Here is a 26,065-nt window from a genome sequence, read left to right on the forward strand (position 1 = left end):
GGAGATTCTTCCCTTTAGTGATGTTGGCAAGCCTCTACGAGACTGGTAGGGTCTTCACAGTTGCCAAGATCTCTTCCCACTGCTTCTGCTTTGCCTGTAGCTCCTCTTCAATCCTCTAAATGTTTGGATCCTCCTACAATGAGGTCCAAATCTGCATAGTCTCATCTAGTAACTTTCCACAATCCGCCACTGTGTCAGAGATGCCTTTCACTGCAGTTTTTAGATCCATCTCCCTTTGCTCACGTACTTCCAGTGGCATGACTGGCTGCAGCCTTATTTGCAACTCAGAAATCTTCACTTCATATTCAAACTTTATTTTTGTGAGCTTATTCTTTGACTCCTTTATCACGAGGCCGAGCTTCGCGACCTTCTCTACTGGCAGTTCTTCACGGACCTTTGCGTCTAAAACTTCACTACAAGTTTTTGCAATGGCTTCCTCTAGCTGCTGTTGTTGCTGGCGTGCTTCATCCCTTTCTTTGATCAATTGATCGAGCTCCTTCTTCAACGAAGCTTTGTCCTTTTCCACCTGAATGCTTAACAGCGAAGTGCATTGTTCTCGCTCCTTCAGTTCATCTGTAATACTTTGATGGAACTCGTGTAATACCTGAGTTGGCAGTGCGGCGATGTTCATGTTAACACGGTCCCACCCTCTTGCTTGCTCTCTGTCCTCGACGAATTCAAACTGTAACGCTCCACCTGGTATCTACAAAATCCTCAATCCAATTGTCATCTCTATCCGTCGCTCTAGCTGCAATAGCTGACCTATCTATGCCGGTTATCTGGCTATCTGCGCCAGTACCTTTAACTCTGCAATGCCTTGCTGCACATCTGTTAAGATCGTTTTGTAGCGATCATCGACCTTGTTCCAGGTCTCTGTTGTTACTTCCTGGACCTTTTCTCCAATCTCGTCGATGTCCCCATCAATGAGGACAAGCAGTATCGTGCCCTTAGATTTGCTCACCTTCTGTTTCTTCTGTGCGCCCAATGTAGTTACTGTAGGTACCCTCTTTTTGATGATGAATGGTGATTCCCTGTTGGATCTACGTCGCTGAGAGGGTCCTGGGTATCATGTTTTGTCTTTGTCTCTGGCTCTGGTTCCTCTGCTTCTTTTCCTTTGTCTTTCCCACTTGGACTCGCATGCTGCGCGGTGCCCCCCGCTGCTTCAGTGTCATCTATGGTTGGGGTCATCCATTCAACTGACCATTGTTGTATTATTGCGAGCAAGTCGTCTTCAGTGACCAAATATGGCAGAGGGTGCCATGTCTCCATTGGATCCTTCCAAGCCTTGATGTATACTCTATGAAAATCTGCCTTGAATGTTGCGATGTTGCAATACTGCTCATACAAGCTAGGTGATAACCTGGGATACTGGTTCACCACCATGTGCAAATCCATGTCCAATAGCACAAAGAAAATTTTGTTCTCCTACGCATGCAACAGCTCCTTGGTATGCCACAGTGAGGCATACCACGCAGCTTCACATACATTTGTTTCAACTGGCGAAAATTGTGAGTCCTCCGGCTCCTTCCATGCTAACAGCGCAATGATCAAAATCAACCACGCATAATGAAATGTTTTGCCTTCCTCCTGTGCCTCGCAGCAATCCTCCAAAAATTCCTTGCATAAGTACCCGGCCCAGTTGAACTAAACCCCAACACTGCACTGCGTAGCCAAAGAAACCACGGCTACGGGGACTTCGTTTGCTCTACATTTCCTCATTATTTTTCCTACTAAAATGTGTGCGGTGAAGCGCACCCCTTGGTCGTTGATAGAGTTGATATCATAACCATAGGACTTCTTGATAATCCCGAACTTATCCTTCATGATCTGTGCCATTGCCTCGTCTTGGTTTTTGCCGACGAACTCTTCGACGAGGTCCTTCCCTGTTAGTTTTTGGTAACATTGGAAGTGCTCTAGCCTTGAAAGTTGGTGGAGAGGCTAAGGCACATGAGTTCTAAAGAACCCAGAACCGTTTGGTGAAATTTCACCAGGATTGTATTTTATTAAAATAATTAATATTTTTAATGGAATTCCTAAGTCTAAACTTAGGGAAATTAAAATATTAATGGGTATTAATCAAAATATGGGTGAGAATGATCTAGAAGACGGATCAAGTCATGTTTTAATCTTAGCCATTGATTAGAGACTTCAGCCGTTGAAGACTCAACAGGAAAAATATAAAATGGAGGCTTGGGGTTCATTTGGAAATACACACACACACATAGAGAATTGATCTGGAGTTCGATTTTTGGGGCTAGGACGCTGAGAAAATTGAACTAAGTGATCAATTAGCAGCGGAGGGGCAGTGCGAATTCGAGAGAAGGACTTTCTAGAGAATACTGACAGAGAGGCGAAGAGAGCTTGCAGGGAGGCAGCACAGAAGTCGAGAGAGCTGACGCTGGGCCAGTCTAGGCCCACGCAGAGCCAGAAGGGCCAGCGCAAAGCAGAAAAGTTGTCTGTCACACAGAATCCAGAACTGCCAGCAACAAACGAAATTGTTGGGAACTGCTGGAACAACCAGGATGTTAAAATTGGCAACCAGGGCAAAACTTCATGTGGGTCATCTTATTCATGGCTGATAATATTTTTATTAGATTCCTCTCGTCGAGAGGTGTAGGATTGATATAAAGATCATCCGATTCCGATAAGTATTCAAGGAGATATGAATTTATTTTGATTATGGAATTATTATCAAGCCGACCTACAACTCATGTAGGCTCAGAAGCCCAACAGTCGCATCTATTCACCCACCAACGTTGTGTATAAATATAAGAGGAATTTTCCTCATTTGGACTCACTCATCTCATCACATCTCTCTCTCTCTACTGCGCAAACATGAGTCTCTTCTCGACTGCGCTGAAATGGGTCTCTCTCTCTCACACATGTGAAGCCGGAAGCTGTCGAATTTGAAGCTGCAACTGCAGAAGTAAAGATTGACTTGCGTGGCCTAGAAGATCTCCTCTTTGGAACTGCGATGTAGGTTCATCTGAACCTCCTTTGAAAGCCGCAACTTTTGGTGGTGGAATGAAGTCAATCCGACGAACGGTTTGCAAGATATCGACTACCCTAGTTTGAAGCCGAAAACTGCTGAAACTGAAGCTGCAACTGCAGAAATAAAGATTGACTTGTGTGGCCTAGAAGATCTCCCCATCTGAACTGCGTTGTAGGTTCATCTGAACCTCCTTTGAAAGCCGCAACTTTTGGTGGTGGAATGAAGTCAATCTGACGAACGGTTTGCAAGATATCGACTGCCCTAGTTTGAAGCCGGAAATTGCTGAAACTGAAGCTGCAACTGCAGAAATAAAGATTGACTTGCGTGGCCTAGAAGATCTCCTCATCTGAACTACGCTGTAGGTTCATCTGAACCTCCTCTGGAAGCCGAAACTTTTGGTGGTGGAAGGAAGTCAATCCGACTGTCGGTTTGTGAGATATGGTCTGCCCTAGTTTGATAATGAAGCCGCTAATGCTGATGCTACTGATCTAGGGTTTGCTACTGCTGATATGAATCAGATTTATTGTACTATTTCTCTCTGCTGAATTATTGAAGATAAAAGAAGATTTGATCAAAGGGTTTCCCCACACATTGTGGGGTTTGTCCCTAGCTAGCCGCCACATCTTGTGTCTCTTGTCTTGGCTTGTTTTCTGTCGATCGTTTAATGTTCTATCTGCACTTTACTTTATGTACATGTGATTGCTAATCGGTGGAATATAATAAGAAAAAAAAAAAGTAAACTGTTATAAGCATAGAACATACCATAATTTAACACAGGATAACTGATGCAGAGGGCAGAAGAGGTGACGCAGGGTTGACACAGAGCCTACGCAAGGCTAGCACAGAAATAGTCGAGGTTACCTAGTCTTGTGTCAGCTCAACCATAATTCTGCCGAGTGAAGTGAGGTAAAAATCACTCAGATTTTCCGCCAATATTTTTCTCTGTAAAGGATTGCTAGATGAGCATCCTAGATTTGTATTCAGATATTTCTCCTGCATAATAATAAACCCTCAGAACTGCTGCATTGGTTTTCCCACATTGGGTTTTTCCGAGGACTATTGTTTCCAAAAATAAGTGCGTCCTATGTGTCTTGTTCTTTGCTTTGTTTTTTGTTTCATGAGATCAAATATTTAATTAGTGTAGGTTGCAGAAGTAATTTGCTTCAGTATTCAGAAGAATAACTTGATGAATGTAATTTAAAAATCAAGTAGGTGAAATAGATTCAAATTTGCTGCAGTAGGGGTTCCTTCAGTAGTTGGAATTTTCACATGGTATCAGAGCATTGATTTTGAAACAAGAAGAGCAGATCCAGTGTTGAGCAATGAGGCCGAAAGCTGCACTTGGCAACAATTCAAATCCCCCTAAAGGGATTGCGCAGTTCTTGCCGGTAAGCAGATCCGAGGAAATCTCTCTCTAAGTGAGACAACAAACAGGTATGATTTCCAGTTCGTGAGTTTGCAGAGGCAGAGGGAGTGACGCAAAACCTCAGCGCGGTGCTTGAAGGGTGTAGTTTCTACTGGGGCAGAAATCCGCTAGAAAAGAAGGAAGACACGTAGAAGGGAAATTTTCTCCTCAGAGAACTTTCCGCCAAAAAGTTTGAATTTCTCACTTGCTGAGTAGTGCTAAGTAGTGACTAGGGGAGTCAGTTCGACAGTTGGGTGAGATGGCATCGCATGGGCTCAAAGATCAGGACGAGTTGGAAGGAGCTTCCAACTATGTCATATGGAAGACCAGAATCTTAGCAGTTCTGGAGGAATATGATCTAGAGGCCTACGTCAATAGTATTGTAGTTGTTCATGTTGACAAATATCAAAAGAAGAAATACAAAGTCAAGCAGGGGAAGGCAAATAGGCTCATTCTCGATGGAGTTCGAGATCATGTGGTCTCACACTTGTGTTGATTTGGGGTAGCATCGAATGTGCTCTAGCCACGAAAATTGGTGGAGAGGCTAAAGCACATGAGATCTCCAATACCTAGAAAGGGTTTGGGCAGATTCTAAACAGTTTGGGAGATATTAAAATAATTAATATTTTTAATGGAGTCCCTAAGTCTAAACTTAGGGAAAATAAAATATTAATGTGAATTAATATAAAACTGTGTTAGAATGGTCCAAAGTCATGGATCAAGCCAGATCTAATCTTAGCCATTGATTAGGGACTTAATCTCGGTCGTTGTTTTGTCAACGAGAAAAGTATAAGAGGCTTGAGGGTCACTTGGAGAACACACCAAGAGATCAAGATTTCGACTTTCTGGGGCTGGGTTTGCTGAAAAAGTTGAGAGAGTGATCTGGAGTTGCAGCTGAGGGGCAGTGAATACAGAAGCAGAGAGGCAGAGACAGTGTTGGGAGGATCAGCGCAGTAGTCGGGAAAGCTGACACAAAGGGCAGAAGCCGGAACTACCAAGAATAACCGGAACTGCAGGGAACTGCCGAACTGCCGAAACTGCCGGGAACTGCCGGAATTGCCGGCAAAGCTGACGCAGAGGGTAGAAGCCGAAACTGCCGGGAACATCCGGAACTGCCAAGAACAACCGAAACTGTCGGGAAACCTGACGCAGAGGTAGAAGCCGGATTTGTCGGGAACAGCCGGAACTGCCGGGAATTGCCGGAAAAGTTGACGCAAAGAGCAAAAGCCGGAACTACCAGGAACAGCCGGAACTGCCAAGAAAGCTAACGCAGAGGGTAGAAGAGGTTGATACAGTCCCTAAAGGCTAACACTGGGGTTTTTCATGGGATAGATTGGAGCTGAGGAGCTGCCGAAGTGTTTATCCGGGGTTTCAGCCGGAGCATCTGTCTCCGAAGGAGAGGTAATACTGCCGAGATTTTTCTCTGTTGGGTGAGCCGGATTTGGCACCCAGATTGTATTCTGAAACTGCTTAATAAATCAAACCCTCAGATAGCTGCACTGGTTTTCCCGCATTGAGTGTTTTCGGGGACATTAGTCCAAAAATAACGGTGTCATTTGTGTGCTTGTTTCGTTTCCTTTAGTTGATGATCTGTTATGTGTTGAGCATGTACTTGTATTTATTTCCAGTATTTACATGGTAAATAACTTGTTAATTAACAGAACAAGTAGGTAGGAATAAATCAGAAAGTACATGAAGGGTTTCTAATGGGTTAGACTTAGAAATTCCAACAACTTGCAAGGCAAGGATACAGCCCGAGAGATGTGGGAAGCCTTGTTGTCTCTATATGAAGGCTCTTCCGAACAATGTAAGATGTCTTTGGAGCAGAACTTGTAGCGGACTTTGATGCAGAAAGGAGAAGGTGTGAACCTTTATCTTCAACGTCTTCAGGACACTAGAGACCAGCTTGCTGCAATGGGGTCCACTCCTTAGCCAACCGCGATGGTGAGGATAGCCCTGAATGGAGTCTCGGATGAATGGCAAGTTTTCGTCCAAAGCATATTGGGCAGAGAAAAACTACCTTCATGGGAGGAGATGTGGGCGGCTCTTCAACAGGAGGAGTTAAGGAGGGACCTAGTGAAGGTCAACCTCAATGGCAGCAGTGGGAGTGGCACAAAGACGAAGGAAGAGGAGGAAAACACAGCTCTAGCATCGAAGGGACAGTAGAAGCCGAAACGAAAGGAGGACATTTCGAAGGTGAAATGTTTCAGTTGTGGTGAGTTGGGCCACTATGCATCCCAGTGTCCTTTGAAGAAAAAGGACAAGGATGAGAAACATGATCCTAAGGTTGCTTCAACAAAGATTGACGAGGATGAGTTTGCCATGAGTGCCCACGCATCTCCAAGAGGGAGATGGGGCAATATTGAGTTGTAGTCGAGAGGACTACATGTGGGCAGGATCCTTGAGGAGTCCACCTCTTGGATCAATTCCTTGCTACGAGAGCCCAAGATTCAGCAGTAGTGAGATGGACTTAGTGTCAGATGATGCAGTGGAGTGTTTGGAGGACAAATGCAGTAGTTGGGGATGATCTGCAATTTATCCAGGACAAAGAATTAAAGGTATTACAGACTCATGTGCATGGATGTGCCTATGTTACTTCATGCAATGGATCGATAAGATTGCGAAATACATAGACACTAAAGCAATTAGAGAAAACATAACAGGCAAACATGTAAACGCGACAAGTTTAATAAGGAGTTCACCCAATACTCCTGGGCTACGTCTCTTGGTCCAGCCTTCAGTGGTGGCCTCTCTATTATGTTTTCAAAGCAGAGTTTTTACAACAGTGAGCTCAATTTGAGTCTCACTCAACAGATATAAATCAGTAGGACTGGACTTGGATCCCCCAAGTCTCTGGAGTACACAGACTCTCCTTACTGAAACTCGACCTCTGTTGGTCACAGTAGTATGAGCCCAATCTGAGACTCATACATGACAGGCCTATGCCGAGGAGTTCGCTTGAACCTCTCAAGCCTTCTCGGGAGTACACAGACTCTCTGACTCTCTCTGGCTCTGTCTCGATGCTGCCTTTGCTCTGCAGGTCAGCTCGACTTACTTTCTCTATTCTCTGCTCTTAGCTTTCTTACTCGCTTTTCTCACTGCTTGCTTTGTTTCTGTCAGTTCGTGGCTTTAAAGCCAATCTGCTTTCTAACTGTTTGTTTCCACTTCCCGACGCTCTGGTTCTCCTGCCTCTGTCCGTTTGAATTCCTCTATTCTGCGTCATCATCACTGTGTAACACCTTACAGGGAGGTGGCCACCTGTTTCATAACGAACTGAGTGTCAGTTCTCTTGGAAATGTTTGAACTACCGTTATTTCCGTTTAACTTCCCAGAATGCCCACGAACATGATTCCTCTGCCAACTCATCGTTCATGCCAGACTTCAAACCTTTATATAACTCGGCCTATTTACCCTGTTGAATCGGTCATCCGTCGGATTGCATGTCCGTCGTCGATCTGGAGCCTCCAGATCCTATGGTCTCCATCCATATCGGGCGGGTAAGTTGCATGACGTTTACCCATCCGATGTGAGCGGTTTTCTCTCTCTTTCGCCGGATGCGTGGCACCCAGTGTGTGGCATTGGGCGGGACTCGGTTGAAACCGCTTACCGCTTGAAGCCCTTTCGATATCCTGTCGGTTTCGTGTAGGACCCGCCTCTGAGGAATCGGCGAATTCTGTACGGTTTTTGACTTTTTTGGTCCGAGACGCTCGGGGCTTTTTCTTCTCTGAGGGGTTTGCCCAACGATATGCGATTAGCGACTTGTCGTTTGTCGTTAATCGCATATCAGAAACCTCCCCCATTTCTCAAAAAGGCTTCTCGTTTTGTTGTTTCGTGGCAGCGTGCGTTACCATGAGCCAACGGTCAGCGCACTTGACCGAGGGTCCTCGTTGCTTGGTGCTGCTCACAAATTACAACTGTTCAAGGATATTTCTGATAAGCTCGACCTTTGTAAGTCTTTGAAACTTGGCATGAATTTTACAGAGTTATGAAAACTTAGAGAGTTCTTTAAGATCCAATTCGGATCAGGGGACCAAACACTGATTAGCGCAGAGCAAGGTTGGAAGTTTCAAGGTGTGGTTGGTGGCAGGGAACTAAGAGTAGGGGTTGTCACACTAAATCCCCTCTCTCTCCGTTTAAGTTATCCCTTAGGTTAGCTACGAGGGGTGGTCCCTAATATGGAAAACTAAGATAAAAGAAATGTGAGGTTCTAGGAGAGATGTTAATGTGAAAGTGGATTACTTTTAAGAATTATAAGAAAATATGATATGAGCAATAAAAATCACTAACATATTAAAACCATAAAACCAGTGTCTTAAGATAAATTTCTCAACAGGAATGAAAGATATATTTGCTCAAAACAAAAGTAGAATGCTTCAAAAAACATGAAAGCAAAGCAATCTTGAAATGGAGACAAAGATGTTAGCATGATAATTGATACAAGATATAAAATGCTTTTAAAATATAATCAAAATGTCTAAATTAAAACATACAGAGATATCTTGCAAAAGAAAAATGAATTAGTGTTCTACTTGCAAAAGAAAAATGAAACAATGCTTGCCAACATAAAATATTCAATAACGACAAGTAAAATGAACAATTGCAAGTAAAATCATAAGATGTATTAGCATGAGATGCATCTATACTAGATTTGAATGCAATTAGTCTTGGTTATTTTTAATCTAAAATGTCTAATCTAAATGAGAAGTCCTCCTCTTGAGCTCTTACCAAAGGGTAAAAAATGAGGTGACTGTACGAAAGAGGGGGCAAGGGCACAGAGGTGTCATTAACGATACCAGTCCCCTGAGTCTTACTAGTCAGCATGTGCCTTCGTTCCTACAAGGGGACAAACCACCTTCATAACTGTAGGGTGCAACACTTTTACCTTACTTCGTACCAGATGGAAGAACGTTCCAAGAAAGTCTTTTTCCTATACTTTCTATCAACCAAGCTTATGCTTGGAGATTAAATTTAGTAAGGCCTGGGGCCTGGCGTGGAAGCCTTCTTATACTAAAATGCCTAGATGAAATGCATGAGTGAGTGCTATTGCTTCCAAGAAAGTACTGATATTAGTGCTCAAAATAAAAGACAATGCTCAAATAAACAATACCAATATCTTTCAATGGAAAGGGAAAGTGAAACAATTAGCTCAATGTAGCTCCACAAGTTCCAAATATGTTGCTTTGCAAGTAAATGAAATCAATGCCAAATTGCTTCAATGGAGTGACACAAGAAAGACCCAACAATAATGACAATGCCACATAATATAAATTGACAATGATAAAGCAATGTGCATAAGCCAAAGTAGATGGATAAATTAAACTAGTTTAAGCTTGCCCAGTAAATATAAAATACTTGCTTGCATCAAAAGAAAAATTGCATGTGTTGTAGTAGATTGCCCAATACAAGTATTCAAGAAATGGAAATGGCAAACATAAACCAATCTCAAATGTATGCTAAAATGAGAATGGATGTGAGTGTTATGTTAAGAAACTAATCATGCACGAATGAGCTTAGCAATGAGATTAACAAAGAAAATTGGAGTAACTAAACTAAGAGATTAGTCCACCCACAAGCAATGATCCTCCCTCTAAATGGGGAGAAAGGATACCATGGGAAAAATCCCAAGCTCCCTCACAAGAAAAAATAATATTTTTATTAGAGATTGGTTACAAAGAGAAAAAAGACAAGTCTTTTGAGAAGACTTCCCAAGGAAACCAAAGGAGTCTTTTACAACATGCCACTTCCAAGGGCTAGATCTTTTCAAGTAACAACTACAGGAGAGTCTTTGGCAACATCTGAAAAGGCATCCCTTGTTTCAGGGATCCATTTCAGCCATGGAGGACAAAGGATTCAAGGTGGCATTCATCGATGGAAAGGTACGTGTTTGGAAAAGAAATTTTAAATATGCTTTTGCTCTTGGGTTCAGGGTTGACACTTTGTATCAAGTTCGAGGAAGTCCATTGGGAGCCATGTCTTGCGACACATCCCTATAATTTGAACTATGGCACCAAAGGTTTGCCCATCTTCATTATAAGGCCCTACCCTATGTGAGACAGATGTTGACAGGTATGCCCGAGTTCAAAGTAGAGCATGAATGTGTATGTTCGAGATGTGCCGAAGGAAAACTTACAAGGGGACCATTCCCCTCAAGTAATAGCAAGACCATAGATATATTGCAATTAATCCACTCTAACACATCTGGTATGATGGTCGTAAACTCTTTGGGAGGATACTTATATTATCTCACCTTTACGGATGATTATTTTCGCAAGACCTGGATCTACTTCCTTGGAGAAGAAGGATGAAGTGTTCACCTGGTTCCGCCACTTCAAAGCCTTGATCGAAAACCAATCCGAGAAGAAAATCAAGATATTGAGCACTGATAATGGGACCAAGTACGAGTCCAATGAATTCCAAGATTATTGCAGAGAAGGTGGCATTAAGAGGGAGACTACAACGCCATACACTCCTTAGCAGAATGGTGTGGCTGAAAGGAAGAATCGCTCTATTGTAGAAGCAGTTCGTGCCATGCTTCATAATCAAGGCCTTTCGAAGTTCCTACGGGTTGAAGCTGCAAATACTGTCGTGTATGTTCAAAATCAATGCCCTCATCAAGCATTAGACTCCCGAAGAAATGTTCACTGGTAAGAAACATGATGTCTCTCATTTTAGAATTTTCGGAAGTCTCGTATATTTTTATGTGCCGAAAGAGGAAAGAAGCAAATTGAGTGCATCTGGGAAGAAATGAATCTTTGTGGGCTATAGTGAAAATTCAAAGGGATATAGAATTTATGTGGCTGGTCAAAAAGAAGTTGAGATAAGTCATGATGTCACCTTCGACGAAGATATGGCCCTCAAGAAGATCAACAACCTTCCTATCCTAACAAAGGACAAAGAAGCTGACACCGAAATCAGGGTGCAAAAGAAGACGAAACGATGCCTGATGTTGATGAACCTACGGATCCTATTGATCCTCCTCCTCATGAGCCCTCCTCCTCCAAAAGGAGACCCTCATGGCTTAGGGAGACTCTTGAAGATGCGGAGAGACACATTGCACCAAGGGGAACTTTCAATGAAAGCAAGAAGCCGAATAGGTATCAAGGATATTTGACTACCATGAGCACTATCATTCAAAATGAGCCTTCATCATTCAAAGAAGCCGTGAAGCATCAAGTATGGAAGGATGCTATGAATGAAGAATATGAGTCAATTATGAAGAATAATGTCTGGGATGTGGTCCCTAGACCCCAGGGCAAATCGGTTGTCACCTCTAAGTGGCTCTACAAAATCAAATATGGAGCGAATGGAAGTGCAAGAAAGTTCAAGGATCGCTTTGTTGCTCTAGGCTTCTCTCAAAGGGAAGGTGTAGATTATGATGAGATATTTGCACCTGTTTCCCGATACACCACCATCCGCTTGATCATAGCCCTTGCTGCCTCGCAAAGATGGAACCCACATTAGATGGATGTCAAGACCACTTTCTTGCATGGTTCAATCAAAGAAGAAGTCTATGTGGAACAACCCGAGTTGTTTGAGGTTCATGATCAAGAATCTCATGTATGTAGGTTGAAGAAAGCTCTCTATGGATTGAAGCAAGCACCTTGGGCTTGGTATGTGAGAATCAATAGCTATCTGATGAAGCTGAGATTCACTAGAAGTGAAGCCGATCTGAACCTTTACTTTAAGGTTGAAAATGATAAACCTCTCATTCTAGTACTTTATGTGGACGACCTCTTTCTGACAAGTGCAAACCCTCTCATTCACAAATGTAAGAGGGAGTTAGCTTTTGAATCTGGAAGGAACTAGAATTGATGCATTATTTCCTAGGGTTGGAGGTCTGGCAAAAGCCAAGTGAAATTTTCCTCTCAAGGAAAATATGTTGTGAAGATATTGGAAAGATTTGGGATGGTAGATTGCAAGCCTGTGTCTACTCGGATGGAACTTAACTTTAAGAATTTATGTGATAGTGCTACTGGACCTGAATAGGGAAATGCTTATGAGTATCGTCAACTCATAGGAGCACTGATGTTCTTGGTGAACTCCTGTCCGGACATATGTTTTGCAGTTAACACACTGAATCAATATATGGTTGAGCCTCATCATATGCATTGGATTGGTTGAGCCTCATGGACTGAGATATACTGCTGGAGATGTGAGGTTGCATGGTTATTCTGATGTTGATTGGGCTGGCAGTGTGGTGGATCACAAGAGCACTTATGGGTGTTGTTTTTCTTTGGGTTCTGCTTTGATATCCTGGATGAACAGGACGCAGAAATCGGTTGCCTTGAGCACCACCAAGGCCGAAAACATAGTTGCTAGTATGGCCTCCTGTGAAGCTGTCTAGTTGAGGAAGCTCTTTAATGAGCTATTTGGACATGTGCTAGATACCACCGCGATCCTTTGCGAAAACCAGAGTGGGATCCGATTATCAGAGAATCTCGTGTTTCATGATCACTCCAAGCATATAGATATCAAGTACCACTTTATCTGGGATATAGTACAATGAGGGGCAATAAGGCTCCATCACATTGGGACTGACGAGCAGGTCGTTGATATTCTGACAAAGCCCCTGGGGAAGGTCAAGTTCTTGGCCTTTCGAGAACGACTTGGAGTCGTGGAGAGACCCTCTTATGAGGGTTCTGTGTGAGATGGACATTGAGCTCTGGGAGCTGCGGGGGGCTTGGGGTACTTCTTGGAACGATGAGCAACCATGGGGTGAGTCGTTCAGCCTTCCCCTAGTGGTTTGTTGTGTACAGGGTGAGTGGTTCAGCCTTCCCCTGCGATACCCCTTGGCAACATGTAGGCAGGATGAGTGGTTCATCCTTCTCCTGCTGAGACATCCTACCCATGCAGTTTGGGACTCATGGGAAGTACTTCTCATCTGGACAATGAGTAGGGAAATGAGGATAGGGACCATAGTACTACCGATGGACGCATCGTGTACTACCGTACTCCCTATGTTAGGATGACCGATATTGATCTAGGATCAATTGGAATTGACTTCGGGTCAGTAAGAGTTGTATGAGACACTCTCTTTTGATTGGAATTGACTTCGGGTCAATAAGAGTGGTATGACACACTCTCCTTTGATTGGGACTGACTTTGGGTCAGTAGAGAATGGTATGATACATTCTCGATCACTTCTTCTTCTTCATAGTTCAGCAGAGCAGTGCATTGATGGCATAGATAGTACAGATTGGCAGATGGAGTTCTCCCTAGTTGAGAGGGAGTGTTAAAATTGGAAACTAGGGCCAAACTCCACATGGGTCATCTTATTTATGACAGCTAATATTTTTCTTGGATTCCTCTCTCCGAGAGGTGTAGGAATGATCTAAAGATCATCCGATTCTAACATGTACAAATGAAGTTATGAATTTATTTTGATTATGGTCAAATTGTCAAGGTTGGCCAGTAAACTTATGTAGGCTCAGAAGCCCAACAGTGACGGATATTCATCCTCAATGTTGCATATAAATAGAAGGTGACTTAGCTTCATTTGGACACACTCATCTTCACACTTCTCTCTCTCTCTCCTCATTGATTGAGTACGAATTTCTGGGCCTTTGACTAGGCTGAATTTGACTGTTTTGAGGGTTGTTTTATCTTGTTGTTTGGAGGTCGAAGTTGACAAATTTGCTAAGGGTCAAATTTGCCCTGTTGACCAACGTTGACTTTTCCGATTAGGGCACTTTGGTGCTATTATAAATTATCAAATTTGTAAATTGTACTATCTCTCTGTGTTGAACTATTGAAGACTAAAAGAAGATTTGATCAAGGGTTTCCCCACATTGGGGTTTGTCCTTGGCTGGTGCCACATCTTGTGTCCTCTTGTCTTGGCTTGTCTTCTACTGTTTATGTTTATGTTCTATCTGCATTTTACTATCATGTTAATGTGATTGCTAATCTGAATATTGATACTGGGCTAATAAATAAATTGAAATAAAATTTCTCTAAAGCATAGAACATACCATTGTTGCCTAAAATTAACACAAACTAATTGGATCCTTCTATTCTTGATCTTGGGAGTTAGTTCGTCTGTTAGAGAGTTACCCGATGCCCAAGTAAATCCTTCAACCAAATCTAAAGATCTCTACACACTTGGAAAAAGATGTCAGCAATCATAAAGGGATTAGATTATACAATGGAGGAGAAGACTAGAGATTTCACTAAAAATCTTCTAGTGCTCTTCTTCCTAAAGTATTTCTCTAACCCAAAAACCATACAAGATAGCTTGCATATGTTAATCCAAACAAGTGGCAAAATGATAACTAGAATAATCCAACATACATGTAAAATGTAAAGCACAACAATTGAAATAACATCACCTCAAGAAATGGAAAGAGAACACCAACACTATAGTACCCCAAAGTTTTTCTATTATATGAAAATGAATACAAAATCCAGTAGAGTCACCGTAAGCCCAATAGCTTGTTCTAAAGATACAATATGAGAGCCAAAGGCTCATTTAAATAGAACTATGGGAGGCAATCCCAATGTAGAAGTGATTAAACAATTGAAATGAGGTGACAATCCCAAAGTGAAATTCGAATTTGTTGAATGGGACTCCAATGCCAAGTGTAAAAATCGAATTCTGGCAAGTCGACATCATTTTCTTCTTCCCTAATGTGCCAAATTCGAATTTTATGATGGAATGGCAAGTGTATATGGGTGGTAATCCATGTGGAGACAATTTCCCACAAAAATCTCCACCAAATATTCTCTCAAATCCTCCCAAATGTGCATTAACTTCACAAATTCGAATTTCCAAGTAAGCATCGTTCTCATTTAATGTCAAAAATTCGATTTTATTTGAGCACATGTCCTTTCTTTGATTTTAGGAGTCCAGATTGCCTTAGAACTTCACTTTAACTCCCCCATAATTTTCCACCTCATTCCCACAACATTTAGCATGTGTGGATATTTATTTTTCTCCATTTATTTAATTTATGGCTTAATTAATTGTCAGATTTCCCACTAAACTTAGGAAAAGTGGGTTTTGAGGGTTAAAACACATTTTTAATCTCTCAAAGTGTGTCATAGTAGAAAGTTGAGGGTGAGAGGTGCAAATTTCGTTACTCATACCCTATACAACTTCTCTAGACATCACTTATTACATTACAAATACAATTTTATTAGCAATTTCCGCAGTGCAGAAAATCTAAAAATTTTAAAAATGACTACCTAGACCTAACCAAATTCCACGAAATTTTTTGTGTGATCTAGTATGGTAATATACATCGACTCTAGATACTAAGATGTGTTAGGGGCTCAACCTTCAAACCGTCACCCCGACTTTGGGGTAAAATGTGAGTGAAAAAACCCAGAAAATTATCTGCCTCTGAAAAAAAAGGGATAATTAACCAAATAAAAAAAACACTCCAAGGTGTACTCGTTTATTAATCGAGTCCCAACATCCTAGGCCTATTACAAACTCAAAAATTCATCATTACTAGTATCACTTATTACAATTCCCCACAGGGCGTGGAATATGGTTACAAAAAAGATGATGAGAAGATAGAAGTAGAGTTAAAAACTTTGTTGACTGATGATATCTGATGGTACAAGTGTCCTCTAGATCATCCTTGGGCGTGGAGTCTTCATATAATCATCAGGTGCCACTCTGGTGGTCAACAGGCAGTAGTGCAGTTGGCACAGTGCAGAAGTCAGCAGAAGCGCAAAAGATTCAGAAGGTCAGAATCAGCAACAGTCAGATTCCAACATTCATTGTATTACGCTGAACACAGTTAAGTTAAGCTAATTTTGGTTGATTTTCAATTGCTTCCCTCAGCAACTGAGTTGCAATACGAATGCAGTTTTAGTAGTGGCAGTGCTAGCAGCATAGCATATGCAACATTTGAGAGCGAGTTGTAGTACGGATGCAGCAGTGGTAGTGGTAGTGTCATGGGCAGCAGTACAGTAGCAGCAGCAACATAGTGTTGGTGGCAGCAGCAGTGCAGAAAGGAGGTGCTTCATAAACAGAGCATAATGCAGGTGAACATTGTTGCTAGAGAACTTTCCTCGCTAAGAGGGAGTGTTAGTGTTTGGTAGAATCGGAAGTGCTCTAGCCTTGAAAATTGGTTGAGAGGCTAAGGCACATGAGTTCTAAAGAACCCAGAAACCATTTGGTGAAATTCCACCCGGATTGTATTTTATTAAAATAACTAATATTTTTAATGGAATTCCCAAGTCTAAACTTAGGGAAATTAAAATGAATGGGTATTAATCAAAATATGGTGAGAATTTTCTAGAAGGCATATCAAGTCATCTTTTAATCTTAGTCGTTGATTAGAGACTTAATCTCGGTCCATGAAGACTCAACAGGAAAAGTATAAAATGGAAGCTTGGGGTTCATTTGGAAATACACACAAAAAGAGAGAATTGATCTGGAGTTTGATTTATGGGGCTAGGAAGCTAAGAAATTCGAACTAAGTGATCATTCAGCAGCAGAGGGCCAGTGAGAATCCGGGAGGACTTTCTGGAGAATACTAATAGAGAGGCGAAGAGAGCTTGCAGAGAGGCAACGCAGAAGCCGGGAGAACTGACGCTGGGCCAATCTAGGCCCACAAAGTTCTGACACAAAGCCAAAAGGGACAGTGCAGAGCAAGAAAGTTGCCTATCACTCAGAATCCAAAACTGTCGGGAATAGTCGGAACTGCCAGAACAGTGGGGATAGCTCACGCAGAGGGCAGAAGAGGTGATGCAGAGCCTATGCAGGGCCAGCGCAGAAATAGTCGGGGTTAGCCAGTCTTGTGCCGGATCAGCTGGAATTCTGTTGGATGAAGTGAGGTAAAACTCACTTAGATTTTCCGCCAGTATTTTTCTCTGTAAAGGATTGCTAAATGAGCATCCTAGATTTGTATTCGGATATTTCTCCTGCATAATAATAAACCCTCATAATTGTTGCACCGGTTTTCCCGCATTGGGTTTTTTCGAGGACTCTTGTGTCCAAAAATAAGTGTCCTATGTATCTTGTTCTTTGCTTTGCATTCTATTTCATGAGATCAAATATTTAATTAGTGTAGGTTGCAGAAGTAATTTGCTTCAGTATTCAGAAGAATAACTTGATGAATGTAATTTAAAAATCAAGTAGGTGAAGTAGATTCAAATTTGTTGCAGTAGGGGTTCCTTCAGTGTAGGAATTTTCACATTCCCTTAGTGGGGCAGTCTAATAATTCTTCTTATCAACATCTCGTCAATCGAGATCCTCTTCCCCAACCAGAGGCATTCGTCATGCACCAATACTAGTAACTGTCGAACATAGGTTGTGTTGGATGTGCTTCTACTGAAGTGTGGCACGTATAGCATGTTTAGCAAGCCTGATCTCTGCAATCCTGCAGCCCACTAGTGCGGCTCCAACCTCGTAACTCCACTCTCTGGATAATAGACTTGGTGTAGGTACTTGCTTGGCTCGAACTACGGATATTTACTTATATCATTAAAGTCTCAATCCTCCATTTTTAATTGCAGGATTTTCCCCAGCACTTCACCTTCAAATGGCACTTTTTCTGGTAGTAGCGATGTGAAAGTGTCGAACTTTGTGTCTTTCGGGTCCTTAACCGGCTTGGCACCTAGTTTCCTTGGTGGAAAATATGGTGGCAACACAGAGGGAATTTATGTGCCCTCCGTCTCCATCTGGTGCATCTCGGCTCTCTCCTTACTGTCATGGATTTCCTCTGGTTCTTCCTGTTGTTAGGATATTCCGACACATAGGAAATAGTTAAGTATAACTTGGTCTAGTATAGAGTTAGGTAAAGTGTGTTTATTTACTATGTACATTTTGTAACTTACAATCCGACGGTCACGATATGTAGTGATCCGATGGTTCATTCTCTCCTCGGTATTACCGACACTTGATCCGTGGCTTAACACCCGATTGGTCCATGATCTCTATTTAAAGAGCATGGAGGGTCATTTGTAGGTTAACTGTTCATGAGAGAAGCTTATGTAAAATTTCATTCTTTTATTAATAAATTGCCTGAAGTGGCCGCATTGGCTCAGGCCGTGGACTATTTCCCTCTTTGAGGGTTTTAACCACGTCAAAAGTATTGGTGTATTGATCTGTGATCTGTTTGTGAGCGGTGTCCTTTGGTGTTCTGTCTGAGGAACTTACCCTGTAAATTCCTACATGGTATCAGAGCTATTTGAGGGCCACGTCTGTTGGTGATCCAAATCTGAAGCCGGTAGAACTGCATCCGACTGTCGTTTCCTAGATCTACTGTTTCTGACTACTTTCGGGCCAAGAGGACTGCTCTATTGTGTTGGGAGCATCTGTTCCAGTGTGGAACCCCTTTCGTTTCACGCGAAAAGGTTTCCGGTAGCCCTAGCTACGTCATTTTTAAGATCTGGAGGTATACAGTGTTTATTTGCAGTTTACAATTATTTTCTCTCTGTTTATTTCGGTTTCGGTTTATTCAGCCTTTTTTTATAACCGGATCTATACCTTTCATTTCTGCGTATGCTCTTTGCCTCGCGACTCTGTGCGATCTGGGCAAATCAGAAACAGAAAGGAAGGATTTTTCTCATGCGTATGCTCTTTTCCGCTGCGCCTTAGTGTGATCTCGGAAAATCAGAAACATTGAGGAAAATATTTAGTTTCCGGCTAAAGCTAACTTCGAGCCACAAAGTTCGTTTTTTTTTGTATGTCCGTGTTGGGTTTTGTGTTTTTTGTTTTGTAGGGAAAAAGAACTTTCTCAAAGCAAGCACGCAACCCAAAGCTTCAACCCCCCCCCCCCTCTCTCTCTCTCAAACTTTTTGTATAGCTCACTTGGTCTAAAGCTAATTTATGAGAGTAGAGGTCTTGAGTTCAAGACTCCTTTTTGTGGGGGCGGATTTTTCATTTCCGCACATTCCCGCACTTCGTCGGCATCTTCATCAAATTTTCTTCAAAAAGCCATAAATTCTTCATCCGGAAACCGTTTTCAGAACCGTTTTTTTTGAAACAGCCTAATTTTTCGAGATCTTTCCATTGGAACACTTAGTTTCAGCATCTATAGCTTCAGTTTCTGTTAAAATGGAAAGTCCATGCCAAGTTATTCTTGACAGCACCAACTACTTCCAATGGTGGTCCTACATTGTGGATTTACTTAGAAGTAAAGGTCTCTACAGAATAGCCTCAGGCCAAGAAACCAAACTGAAAGATGAAGATAAGGCAGCTAAATGGGAAAATAGGCAAGATCAAGCACCTGGGTTGATAGGGATGTCTATTTCTCCAGATCTTAGATTCCATATTACAGAACTTGATACTCCTGATGAAGCATTGAAACAGATTACTAAAGTTTTTGGAATAAAAAATGAACTTAGAGCCCATCAACTTGAAAATGAGTTGCTTACATTGGACCCCAATAATTTTTCTTGCATTGAAGATTTTTTGTCCAAGTTCAAAACCCTTAGACTTCTCTTGGAAGGTGTTAAGGTTAAGAACGAAGATAGTAACCTTATCTATTCCATTCTTACTAAGTTGGGACCAGCCTACTCTGTGTTTGTTTCCACCTTCCATTCTACAAGAGAAGCCTTCATTTCTCAAGGACAAGACTACAAGTCCCCTTCCTTTGATTCTTTTTGTGATTCTTTAATAAGAGAACGAGAAAAGCTCTTACACCTTGGTCTTCTTAATCTTGGAAACTCTTCCAAGAAAGCGTTAGCCGCCCAGTAGCAACCAAATCCAAAGAATCCTAAGAAGTTGTATCCTAAAAGGAATGGTCCTAAACCAAACAAGGGTCCTAAGCAATCTCAGCCTCAAAATGAAAAATCATTTCAACAAAATGATAAGACAAATAAAAACAAAGGGAAGAAGACTGATAAACATTGCAACTTTTGTAATCAAGATGGCCACTTAGAATCCAAATGCTTTAAGAAGATGGAAGCCTTGGAAGCAGCAATGAAGAAGCATAACCTCCATTTGGAGCACCCTTCAACTTCAACTTCATCTTCAGGAATGGCACTTTCTGCATGTGGTTGTCAAGCATCTCGGTCTGGCTATGCACTAAATGTATCTTCTTCTTCTCATTCTCATGAGTAGCTCATTGATTCTGGAGCTTCTTATCACATGGCCAAAAACAAAGCCATGTTTTCTTCTTTAAATGATTGTAACACCAAAAATATATATGTTGGTGATGATAGATCTCTTAGTGTTGTAGGGACTGGAACTATTCATATAGACAATGGTCAGTTTAATGATGTATTATGTGTTCCAACCTTATCCTGCAACCTTCTATCTGTATATCAGATAACTCATTCAGGTGAAGGTAAAATCGTTGAATTTTCACCTCACGATGTTGTAATTAAGGACCTAAGAGATCCTAGACAGATTTTAGCTACTGGAATTGCTGATGATTCTACAAGGTTGTATAAGTTTCACAACTTTGGGTCATCAAATCTTCCCTCAGTATTTGTTGCTCATAACGATGAAGTGAGCAAACTTTGGCATGAGCGATTTGGTCACTTAAACTATCGCTCCCTTCAGAATCTATGTAAGAAAATATGGTGACGGGTCTTCCAATGGTATCTTGCAGAGATGGTGTTTGTTTCGGATGTGTACTCGGAAAACATCATCGGGATAGTTTTGAAAAACGTGCCTCTTGGCACGCCTCAGCCCCTTTACAGCTCGTGCATAGTGATTTATGTGGTCCGCTTCCAGTTGTTTCATTCTCTGGCTACAAGTATTTCTTAACTTTCATTGATGATTTCTAAAGACGCACTTGGGTATACTTCTTAAAACTCAAGAGTGAAGTATTTAACATGTTCTTGGTCTTTAAGGCCTTAGTTGAAAAACAATCTGGACATCAAATTCTTAAGCTAAGATCTGATAATGGCGGAGAATATGTTAACAACAAATTCATCAACTTTTGCACTGAGAATGGAATTCAAATGCAACATACTGTTCCATATACTCCACAACAAAATGGTGTAGCTGAAATAGAAGAATCGCACCTTAAAGGAAATGGCTAATTGTATGCTTCAATCTAAAGGACTTAGTCTTAATTATTGGGCAGAAGCAATTAACTGTGCAAATTACATAATAAATCGCACTCCTACTAAGGTTTTAAAGAATATCACTCCAGAAGAAGCATGGAGCTCAATTAAACCAGATGTAAGTCACTTTCGTGTTTTTGGAAGTGAAGCATGGGCCCATATTCCAAATAAGAAACATAAAGCTTTAGAACCTAAGAGTGAAAAATGCATTTTTGTTGGATATTCTGAAGATGTCAAAGGATATAGACTTATTCCACTTAAGTCCAAAAATGTTATCATTAGAAGAGATGTAAAGTTTGCTGAAAATATATCGGCCTACGAGCCTAATTCGGCGGATGTGCCACCTCTCCCTATCTCTTCTACTTTTGAAAATATTTCTTCTTCAGATGATGAAAGCGAGGATGAAAATCCTCCCCCACCTTCTCAGGATCCTCCTTTAGCTCCTCAGCTTCCAAAATGGGTCCGTGCTACTCGGGATGCAGCAGGTGATCTTGTCGGTGATCCTACAGATCAGCGACGTACACGTTCTTAGTTCGATAGAGCCTCTTCTTTACTGGCTCAAGCTTCAGCGAATTATGATCCTGACACCTTTGCAGAAGCTTCAGGCCATCCAGATTGGGACGCAGCTATGAATGAAGAATATCATTCATTATTGGCAAATGATACATGGGATCTTGTTCCTCTACCAAAGGGACGAAAACTTGTTAGATGCAAATGGGTTTACAAAACCAAGTATGGACTAGATGGGAAAGTTGATAAACATAAAGCTCGTCTTGTTGCTAAGGGTTTTTCACAAGTTGAAGGCATTGACTACACTGAAACCTTCTCCCCTGTTGCCAAAATGAACTCTACCCACCTTGTTCTTTCCCTTGCTGCCTCTTTCAAATGGGAAGTCCATCAGATGGATGTTAAATCTGCCTTCTTGCACGGGGACTTGCATGAAGAAATCTATATGGAACAACCTATTGGCTTTATACAAACAGACTCCAACCTTGTATGTCGGCTTAAGAAATCCCTTTATGGTCTCAAGCAAGCTCCTCAAGCTTGGTATGCCAAAATGGATAACTTTCTTTTAGAAAATGGCTTTTCTAGGTGTCATTCTGACAATACTGTCTACACCAAGAAAGTGGGCAAGTCTCTTATCATTCTTGTTCTTTATGTTGATGATCTTATCCTGACTGGTAGTGATCCCAACCTTATAAACCATGTGAAGACTAGCCTTAAAAGGAAGTTTGAAATGACAGACTTAGGACACTTACATTATTTTCTTGGTCTTCAAGTCTTGCAATCCAAGGAAGGTATTTCCCTTTCCCAGTCCAAGTATGCCTGTGATATTCTACGCCATTTTCACATGGAAGATTGTAAGCCAGCCCCTTATCCCTTTCAGTCTGGAGTCAAACTTTCAGTCACTTGTACTTCTCCTGAAGTTGATGCTACCTTATACCGTCAACTTGTAGGAAAACTTTTGTATCTAACCCATACTCGTCCTGACCTTTCCTTTGTTGTTGGCCTTGTTGCTCGGTTTATGCAAAACCCACGTGAAAGTCATTGGAAAGCAGCTAAAAGAATACTTCGTTATGTTCGAGGTACAGTTCAGTTTGGGATTCATTACAGTGCCGAAGCATCTCCTCTATTGGCTGGTTTCACTGATTCCGATTGGGCTAGTGACCCTGATGATCGGAAGTCTATTGCAGGTTATGTGTTCACTCTTGGTTCAGGACCTATTACATGGGCTTGCAAGAAACAAGGTGCCATTTCTCTTTCTTTAGCAGAAGCAGAGTATCGTGGTGCCGTAGAAGCTAGTAAGGAAGCCTTGTGGCTTCGTCAAATCCTGTCAGAGTTTGGCTTTCAGCAGCAACATCCGACTACACTTTGGTGTGATAATCAAAGTGCCATTCAACTATGCAAAGATCCAGTCCAACATCAGCGCAGCAAACACATTGAACTGCACATGCACTTCATCAGAAAGCTCATTCACGATCATGTTCTTGAAGTGCAATATTGTTCAACAGATGATCAAGTTGCAGACATCTTTACAAAGGCTCTCACAGAGGCGAAGTTCACTAAACTTCAATTTATGGTTGGAGTTCAGGAAGTTGTCACTAAGGGGGGATAGGCTCTAGTGCCTCCTTCCTTCTCCTATTGTGTCATATTTGTAAATCCTTCAATCCTATCCCAAGTTGTTCTTAAGGAGGGATGTTAGGATATTCCGACACATAGGAAATAGTTAAGTATAACTTGGTCTAGTATAGAGTTAGGTAAAGTGTGTTTCTTTACTATGTACATTTTGTAACTTACAATCCGACGGTCACGATATGTAGTGATCCGACGGTTCATTCTCTCGGTATTACCGACACTTGATCCGTGGCTTAACACCCGATTGGTCCATGATCTCTATTTAAAGAGCATGGAGGGTCATTTGTAGGCTAACTATTCATGAGAGAAGCTTATGTAAAATTTCATTCTTTTATTAATAAATTGCCTGAAGTGGTCGCGTTGGCTCAGGCCGTGGACTGTTTCCCTCTTTGAGGGTTTTAACCACGTCAAAAGTACTAGTGTATTGATCTGTGATCTGTTTGTGAGCGGTGTCCTTTGGTGTTCTGTCTAAGGAACTTACCCTGTAAATTCCTACACGTTGTATTGGCTTCTTCGCCTTCTCCTTAGGTTTCTTATCTTGCTTGGTCTTCGTCCGTTGCTCTTTTGTTGTCTTCTTCCTTGGGGACGTTCTTAGCTCTACTCCAGAGGCTTCAGCTGGCCTCTTTTCGGGTCTTTTCTTGGGTTGTTCTTCTGTAACTACTTGTTTTTGCGGTGACCTCGCGCACCTTGGGGACAGGGGTACATTCGATGCTCTGGAGTGACCAACTTGGGCTTCCATGACTCCTGCTAGCCCTTTCTCTGCAAATGCTTGAGCAATTTCTTCAAAGCTTCTCTCAGACATATAGTAACACACAACTCACTCTTGATTGCAAATTCTCAAACTGAATTCTCCAGATAACAAAGTGTAAAATGTGGAGTGGGACATAGCTTTTATAGCGAATTTGAATTTCGAACCTCATGATTAGCTTAGATCTTGTTCATTTAATGCAGGTATGGCGCTAGATCCGACCAGTTGTGCTTCATAAATGTGTTTCTCCCGCACCTTTTAACGACAACTTTTTCCTTCCAACGGTCATATTTTTCCGGTTATCTTCGACAATCGCGCAATAATCTACCCTCCGTCGCAGTTCTTTCGGACTTGACATATTTTTGAATATCGTGCAGTAATCCCCCTTTGGCACGATTCTTTCTGACTTCGACATACCCTTGAATATCGTACAGTAATCCTCCTTTGGCGTAGTTCTTTCTGACTTCGACATACCCCTGAATATCACGCAGTAGCCTTCTTTGACAAAGTCCCCTTCTGTAGAGTAGTTTATAGTCCAGTGCCCACTTTCAACTACAGGTGGCACTAAGACTCTTCTCCTTTCGTCTTTCAATGCAAAGCTCCAGGGACAAAGTCATCCCTATATACCTTCAATCTGCTACCATTCACTCGTCCTAGAATCAGCTGACCATTTAACTTTGCGAGCTGAACTGTGCCACCATCAGAGACATGTTTGATGATATACGGTCCTAACCAATGTGTCTTAAATTTTCCTGGGAACTTTGCAAATTTGCTATCATATAAGAGTACAAGATCTCCTTCCCAGAATGTCTTTTGCTTGATGTGCCTATCATGCTAGGATTTCTCCCTTGCTTTTTGTACTTGCTGATGAAAACCTACTATAAACTTGTCCTCTTCCAAAGCAAGAAATTGCGCCATCCTCTCCTCCATTATATCGGAATCTGCCATGTCTGTGAAGGTTGCAATTCTTAAACTGGGCACAATGTACTCCATAGGCATGACTGCTTCTTGTCCATATACCAACCTAAAAGGTGTCTAGCCTGTCAATTTCTTGCATGTTGTCCTATATGCCCACAACACCGCTGGAATCCTTAGATCCCAGTCATTTATGTTCACATTGCACACTTTTGTGAGTGCATTCTCCAGAATTTTATTGAAAGCTTCCATTGTACCATTCGCTTGAGGGTGATATGGTGTACTTCTGTGATGGTGTACTTGAAACTCTTCAATCAGCGCCTCAATAGTCTGATTCAAGAAATGTGAGCCTCAGTCACTCATTAATATCTTTGGACACCCAAATCTAGACATAATGTATTCAAAAATGAACTTCGCAACAGTATCTGTGCTGCAATCCTTCACTGGTTGTGCCTCGGCCCACCTCATCAAATAATTAGTTGCAGTGATTATGTATCTTGTGTCAGTCTTCTTTCCTGGTGGGTTAATAGGTCCAACAAAGTCAATAGCCCATTTGTCAAATGCTTGCAACGTCACTTGTGGATTTAATGGCATTTCGTCTCTTCTAGATGGCCTTCCTGTTCTTTGACATATATCACATGCTCGACAAAACTCTTTTGCATCCTTATGTATTGTGGGCCACCATAACCCAGCTCTCAAGATTTTCTACGCAGTGGCCTTTCCTGCATAATGTCCACCTATGACTCCTCCATGAGCTTCTGCTAGAATACTCTGCCTTTCATGTTCTGGGACATATCTTCGCAGTATTTCATCCAGTCCCATTTTGTACAAGTGCCCTGCAATCAACGTGAAATCAACTTCTTTTACCACCAACTCCTTCTGTTGTGTAGTGTACTCC

The 26,065-nt window shown here is 41.7% G+C and overlaps 1 protein-coding gene across 2 annotated transcripts in view; it reads right to left on the bottom strand.

Moving 5' to 3' along the window:
- Positions 1-26,065, bottom strand: part of LOC149241919 (uncharacterized) — a 242,274-nt gene that overhangs the window by 65,743 nt on the left and 150,466 nt on the right. The window lies entirely within an intron of this gene.

This window comes from Pinus tabuliformis, chromosome 8 (assembly GCF_031772625.1).
Source record: "Pinus tabuliformis cultivar Carrire ecotype Pingquan chromosome 8, CPIR1, whole genome shotgun sequence".
NCBI lineage: Eukaryota > Viridiplantae > Streptophyta > Pinopsida > Pinales > Pinaceae > Pinus > Pinus tabuliformis.